Below are 7,153 nucleotides of genomic sequence, written 5' to 3'. Positions count from 1 at the left end.
ATTGTAACACCCCGCTACTAGAAAGACTTAGAATTAGAAAGAAACCGTTTTTGGAAATAATCAAATTTGGAAAGTTTGACAAAGTTAAGTTAAGTATGAGTTTTGGGTCAACGTCAAACAACCATAACTCTTAGCTCATGATGCGTTAGGTGTGCTACAAGATACCTTAGGAAATATCTTTAAATTATCTTTCCAACTCCGCCGAGTTTTCTCAGTTTCGAGTTTGTATGAGGGAGATATGTCCATTTGAAATTGGATTGTCTAGATCAAGAAAGTCAAAACTAGATTTTTGGAAGTGTATTATGGTCTTTTCACAACCCAATTAATTTATTTCATTTTTAGAAGTTTAATTGGGGTCTAAACTGAGTTAGTTTAGTTTACGCATTTACAAAAACACGTTACGGTGTTTGGAGAAAGAACTCAAGAAGAGAAAGGAGAAGAAAAGTTCAAGATTCGTCAAGTTCTTGAGATTTTTGGTTGTGGATTTCGCCAAGGATTCAATCCTACGAGGTATGTGAGACTTTTATAACGTTGGGTTCATTCACCCACGTGCCAAACATGTTTATTTCAGTGTGAAGTCTTCCTAAAAATATTGGAAGTTTGAATGTTCTTGATGTGTGTTCTTGAATTGCTTTCGTTCTTGAATTTGGGTAGAGATTGAGGAGTTTCTTAAGGTTAGAGGGTTGATTCCTTGAGTTGTTTGAGTTAAATTCTTGTGTATATGTTCTGGGTATCTGAATCTAAAGAGAATTTGAGAAAAAGAACCGAGTTTAGACGAATTGGGGTCATAAAATGAAGAAGGAAAAAGTCCGGCGAATCTGGGTACCACACGTTCGTGGACCTGTTCCTCAGGAGAGGAAATTTTCTCTCCGCATCGCGGAGCGGTTACGGACTCTTTTGCCTCAAAATTTATTTCGTGACGAAATATTTAAATGCATCTCCGTGTCGCAAACTTATTTTCAGACAATGATTTCTTGATCGTTTCTCATGTTTAACTATCTAAAGATACTCCTAAACATCATGAGATCTTTCCTATCACAAATCACAATCCTTGAATCCATAAATTCAAATTTCAACAGAAGTTCATAGATTCTTCCAAAGTCTTTTACAAATGTTTTAACTTTGTTTTAAGACCTCTGTTTTGAGTTGAGTAAAGTCAATTTCTTCAAAATAATATATTGGGACTATGTATTCCCAAAGAATAAAATGTTTTCACATTTAAACAAGAAAGGTAACTTTGATTTCCAAAAGAGCCTACGAGCTAGTTTTTCAGCAAAGAGTAAATGCTTTCACATTTAAACAAGAAAATAAACTTTGATTTTCAAAAAAGCCTTTGAGCTAGTTTTTCAGTAAAGAGTAAATACTTTCACAATTAAGCAAGAGAGGAAACTTTGATTCCCAATATAGCCTTTGAGCTAAGTTTTGAGCAATTATCTCAAACCACGTAAATAAGTTATGGTTTTAAACATAAGAACTAGTATTATATTTTGGGAGTAGTATTGAGCACCGATATGGGAGAGAGTTCAGACAACTCCCAACCCCCATAAACCATATAGCCATCATGGGAAGAAAAGGGTCATACTTTTTAGATGATTACTTATTGCTTTTTAGCATAGACTAGTGGATCTACTTAGTAGTCAGGTTCTATGCCCTCAACAAGGTATAAGACGACCCTGGCAGCGTGAGGCAAAACATTGTGTCATCATAATAACTCTTAAGTGATGGTTGTCGGTTAGGGAAACTCCCACAGAAGTATTTTGTATTCTTATATACACAGAAGTAAATTGAATTTTTATATACATTCAGAGTTTATATTGTATTTTTGCATACATACAGAGTTACTATTGTATTTCTAAATACACAGAGTTGTTATCCATGTTTTAAAAGCTTTTCTTTATATTGCATTCATATTATTTCTTTATATTGAAATGAGTTGAGTTAAGAACAGGTTTGTTCTTTCCGTTCCCTTTTCAAGCTTATGTCTTGTTTTAGAATTCCCCTCGCATGCTCGTACATTCAATGTACTAATGCAGATACAGGTAACTAGGATCAGCATCCAATGCATCGTTGATTCTAGTTGAGCTTCAGAATTTATTGGTGAGCCTCATTGCTTCCGGAGGATCCCCTTTTATTGCTTTTTAGTATTTTAGTACATTAGGATGTCGTGGGTCTTGTCCCGATATCCATCCAAGTTATTAGAGGCTTCATAGACAGTTAGTTAGTTCATTTGTCACTATCTTGTTATTGGCTTATGTTGAATCCCGAGTTGCCACTTTGATTAAGTTGAATGTTATTTAATACATTCTAAGTTATCTATTGAGCAGTTCAGTTTACTTTTTAAAGTATTTTATCATGAGTAAGTCTTCCGCTGAGTAGTAAGTCAGGCCAAGGTTTCACTTGTGGTCAACAATGGTTCTCGAGTGCCAGTCCCACCCATTGTGTAGGCTCGGGGCGTGACACTTACATTATTTTAAAATAAAAATAAAAAACATGAATCATATTGATGTGTTCTTTGTTGAAATTTGCGATAAGAGTATTATCTTAAATTTTTTGTTTTGAATTTATAACTTATGGTATATTTTCAGTTTCATTTGTTTTAGTAATATTGAATTCACATTGCAAGTCATTTTTTAATTAGATTTTTTTTTTGTAGAAACTTCATACTTCTAGGTTTTATGATTTATTCAACTGAAATATATTAATTTGAAAAAATATAAATCAATTATTTTTCATAATATTAGTTAAGAACATTTGTTTATTAATTAATATATATCTTAAATGTTTAATTTAATATCATTTATAAAGTTTCTTATTTGTCTAGTATAAATTTTAAATAATTAATTTTTATTTTAAAAATTTAATATAATTTTAAGATTGCAATTGTGCATCCAAAGTCCAAACAGAACATGTGTAATTACACTGTGACATCCAAACAGGACATGCGTAATTACAGTGTATTTACACTAAGTCAAACAAATAAGTCAGTGTAATTACTAGACTATGTAATTATTAGGCTGGTAATTACTACCCTAGTAATTACACCAATTCCAATTACCAGGTGGCTTTCCAAACAGGCCCTAAATATGTTTTTTAAAGGAATTGCTTCGAATCAAACTAAAAAAAGACATGACAATTACTCTTTCTTTATTTTTTTGTTTTCCATAAGGTATTTGCTTAATTACATCTCCACTAATTGATATTCGTATAACATAAAGTTTGTCATAGGATAAAACGTAATAAAAATCATTTGTGTAAGGTCCATTAAAAGTCATTTGTGTAAGGTACATTAAAAGAGGGAAGCATTCCCTATTAAAAAAAAGGGAAAACTACATAAATGGGCCATATAATCCAAAATAATTACACGTTCATACCCCAATCCATAGTAATTCAAGAAATACTCATTCTTTAAAAAAAAAATACAGTCCATACCCCCCACATTAAGGTTGATAATTTTGGCTTAATATATACATACATACATATATATATATATATATATAGACACACACACTTTATTGGTATCATTAAGGTTTCTTGTTCAGAAATTACTCATTAGTCAATGATACTATAAGAGTATATGTATATTGTTGTGGTATCATTAATATTTCTTGTTCAGAAATTACTCATTAGTCAATGATACTATAAGAGTAGATACTCTTATAGTATCATTGACTATATATATTGTATTGGTATCATTAAGTTTTCTTGTTAAAAGATTACTCATTAGTCAATGATATTATACGAGTAATATACTCTTATAATATCATTGGTTAGTGAGTAATTTTTGAACAAAAAAACTTAATGATACCAATACAGTATATATATACTGATTTAGTATCAATTAAGTGAAATTAGTTGGGGGTATATAGTGTATATGTTTGTAATTATTTTGTTTTTATGGGATATTTGCTTAATTTCCCCATAAAAAGAGAGGAAAAACTACACAAATCGGACCAATTAATGAATTCTTTACCTAAATTAGACCTAACCCAAACTATTCACCCTTAATGGACCAATGACCCAAATTATTTACATCCACTACCCCATTGTCATGCATAAATGTAATTGATATTTGATACCACCAGGGTATATATATATATATATATATATATAAATTACTTATATACACACATTTACTTACCTTAATATCTATTTTCCCTACCTTTTTATAATATTTCAAAAATCCCTTAATTCTCCCAATTCTTAAAACTTCCGAATACATAAATATTTCACTCCTCTTTTCAGTCTAGACCCACGTCTCCCACTCTCCTTTTCACTCCTCCATTTTCTCTCTAAATTATTTCCGCATCCTTAACAATTACAAATTTTAGAATCAATTTGATTTTCAGAAGGGGTCTCTCTCAAGTCTATCAGTTTCAAACATCCGAATAGGTAGAAATTTTATTCTCCATTGTTGTATTCTTCATGATTTTTCCTGATATATATGGATCAGGGTCCATCATTTAGTATTGGTGTTTCTCAAATAAATTCCTCTAATTCTAATCGTACATATGATTCTGACAATGAAAAGTAGTCCGAAAATAGATCCAAACTATTGCATGACACATTAGCGATAAAGGACCAGAGTGATGTCAAGTCAAAAACAAAGGTTGAAAAAACCCACCAAAAAAAGGGGAGAAAAGTGGCACCTGTCATTTTCCGACCTCCACTACCTAAGGTATGAGTTTTCATAACCTTTTATATTTTTTTTTTGTCTTTGATATGGCATTTGTTGTGTTGGGTCGAAATAGTTTGGTACATTAATAGTGAAGATACATTACTTTTCAATTCAATGTTCTCATAGTATGTTTGACAATTCTCGATTTGTAATCTATTGATACATTAAAATCCTAATTTTGGTTACATTTTTTCATTTGGTCTGTTGGGTCTACTTAAATTGATTCATGTAACAATGAAGATATATTTTTTTATCTCTACAATGTTATTGATGTCTGCTGCTGATTTTGTATTTTGTTGATACATTAAAACCCCAAATTTTAGTATTCTATCTTATAGATTGTAATTTTTACATGTGTATCAGATTCATTGATGTTGTCATTAATGTATCTTTCATTCTGTTAATATCAAACATAGTAAAACCCTTCAATTTTAGTACAATTTTGAATGGGTATTCATAATGTATCAAGTAATAAAGTTCATATAGATCTCCTGTCAGTATTGTATATTATAGATTGTAATTTTTACATGTGTATCAGATTCATTGATTTTTCCATTAATGTATCTTTCATTATGTTCATATCAATTACAGTAAAACCCTCAATTTTAGTACAATTTTGAATGTGTATTTATAATGTATCAAGTAATAAAGTTCATTTTAATTTCCTGTCAGTAATGTATCTTGTCAGATACATTATGTTCATGATAATAATTGAAGTATTTCTTTTATTGAATTGGTGTTAATTATTCATGTATCATATGCAATGTAGATCGGTGACATTCCAAAATTGTTCTATTATGTATCATTGACCCAGAATGTATCATGTAGGTGATATGATGTCATTATAAAATTATGATGTATATGCTGGATTTTCAGTTTTTATTTAATGTATCCCAGAATGTGCTGGATTTTCAGTTTTTCCCAGAATGTATCATGTGGTTCATATGATATCATTATAAAATTATGATGTATATGCTAAATTTTCAATTTTTTATTTAATGTATCAATTAACACAGTATATTCATATTACACGATGAAATATTATGTTAGTTGATTTATGTAGTCTATTTATGTATCACATACATTTTAGCTTGATCATGTATCAATTTTTAAAAAATATGTATTATTTACTCTTAATTATATCATGTGGTTGAAATTATACAAGTACAATATTATGATTTGTTTTTTAATTTGTAGGGCATGAAATATGTTATAAAAAAGATACTAACCCATGCATTGAGATTTGGAGCAACGTACAACATTAATTTTTTTGAAGAAAATCAAAGCGTCTGTAGGAGATGAGGGCATTGAACTATTCAAGAATACAATTTTTGGACCATATTTAAACATCCCAAAATGCAATTTTCAGGGACAAATCACTAAGTGTCTGTTGCTATTGGAGTTGCAATAGGACAACACAGATGTGCTGCATATTCGACATGCTAACATGAGTGTATTGCAGTTTAGTATCAAGGATTTTTTCATAATAACTTGCCTTAAATGCAAAAGTAATGTTAAAGATTTAACATATTCTGAATTCACTCCGAGCCAGTTATTACAAATGTACTTCCCTGATGCAACTATTAGTTTAGTCAAGAGTCGTTTGGTTCAACGCTTTCTAATGGGCAATTATGTGACCACACAAGATGCCGTTCAGATAGCTATCATATACTTTGTCCATACATTTATTTTATGTCAACTTGGTGAGACTTTAATACCGATCGATGAATTCTTAATGGTCGAAGATGGTAGGTATCAGTTATATCCTTGGGGTCAGATTACATTCACCAAGCTGATGAAATCACTCAAACAAGACTTCAACCTTGACAAACAAATGTATCGTTTATCTGGCATGCCTTATGCACTGAATGTATGGACTTACGAATGTGCATCTAGTCAAAATCCAGAAATTGTTGTTAAAGAAGCGAATGCTATCCTAAGGATTTGCAATTGGAGGGTCGTGATTTTAAAGCCAAAGTTTGAAACGTTTATGTCGAGCTGTTTTCTCCGAGGTAACATTCATTTTACATTTGTAAATAACAGTTTTGTTTTAAGCTTTCGAATTTTTGTTATAAATAATAGTTTTTAATGATAGATATTTTTGTCATAATATTCCACAAATGTTGTCATTCAGAATGCATGTTCAAATATTGTTTCAACATCAGACGAAGTTGCAGCTCTTGATTTACCTGACATTCAAGATGTTCCTCCTCTTGGACCCTCCACAATAACAGTTAATCCAAAGAAAGTACAACCAAAAGATATTGTAGGTTTCGAGGATTTCTCCATAAGCCCTCTTGAGCAGTTGGTTAGGAGATCATCAAGGGTTTCTGATACATCATCTCGACCATCATCCAAAAGGAGAAAGAAAGTTGATACACCTAAAATAAAGGTGTTGAAACCTAGTTAGTCAGAGCAGTTGAATGTGCCGATAAATTAGTCATTATCAATGCTAGATGAACCACCTACCCTGGCTGC

Source organism: Solanum stenotomum, chromosome 6, assembly GCF_019186545.1.
Source record: "Solanum stenotomum isolate F172 chromosome 6, ASM1918654v1, whole genome shotgun sequence".
Taxonomy (NCBI): Eukaryota; Viridiplantae; Streptophyta; class Magnoliopsida; order Solanales; family Solanaceae; genus Solanum; species Solanum stenotomum.
The sequence above is the reverse complement of the archived record's forward strand: the minus strand, read 5'-3'. Positions refer to the sequence as shown.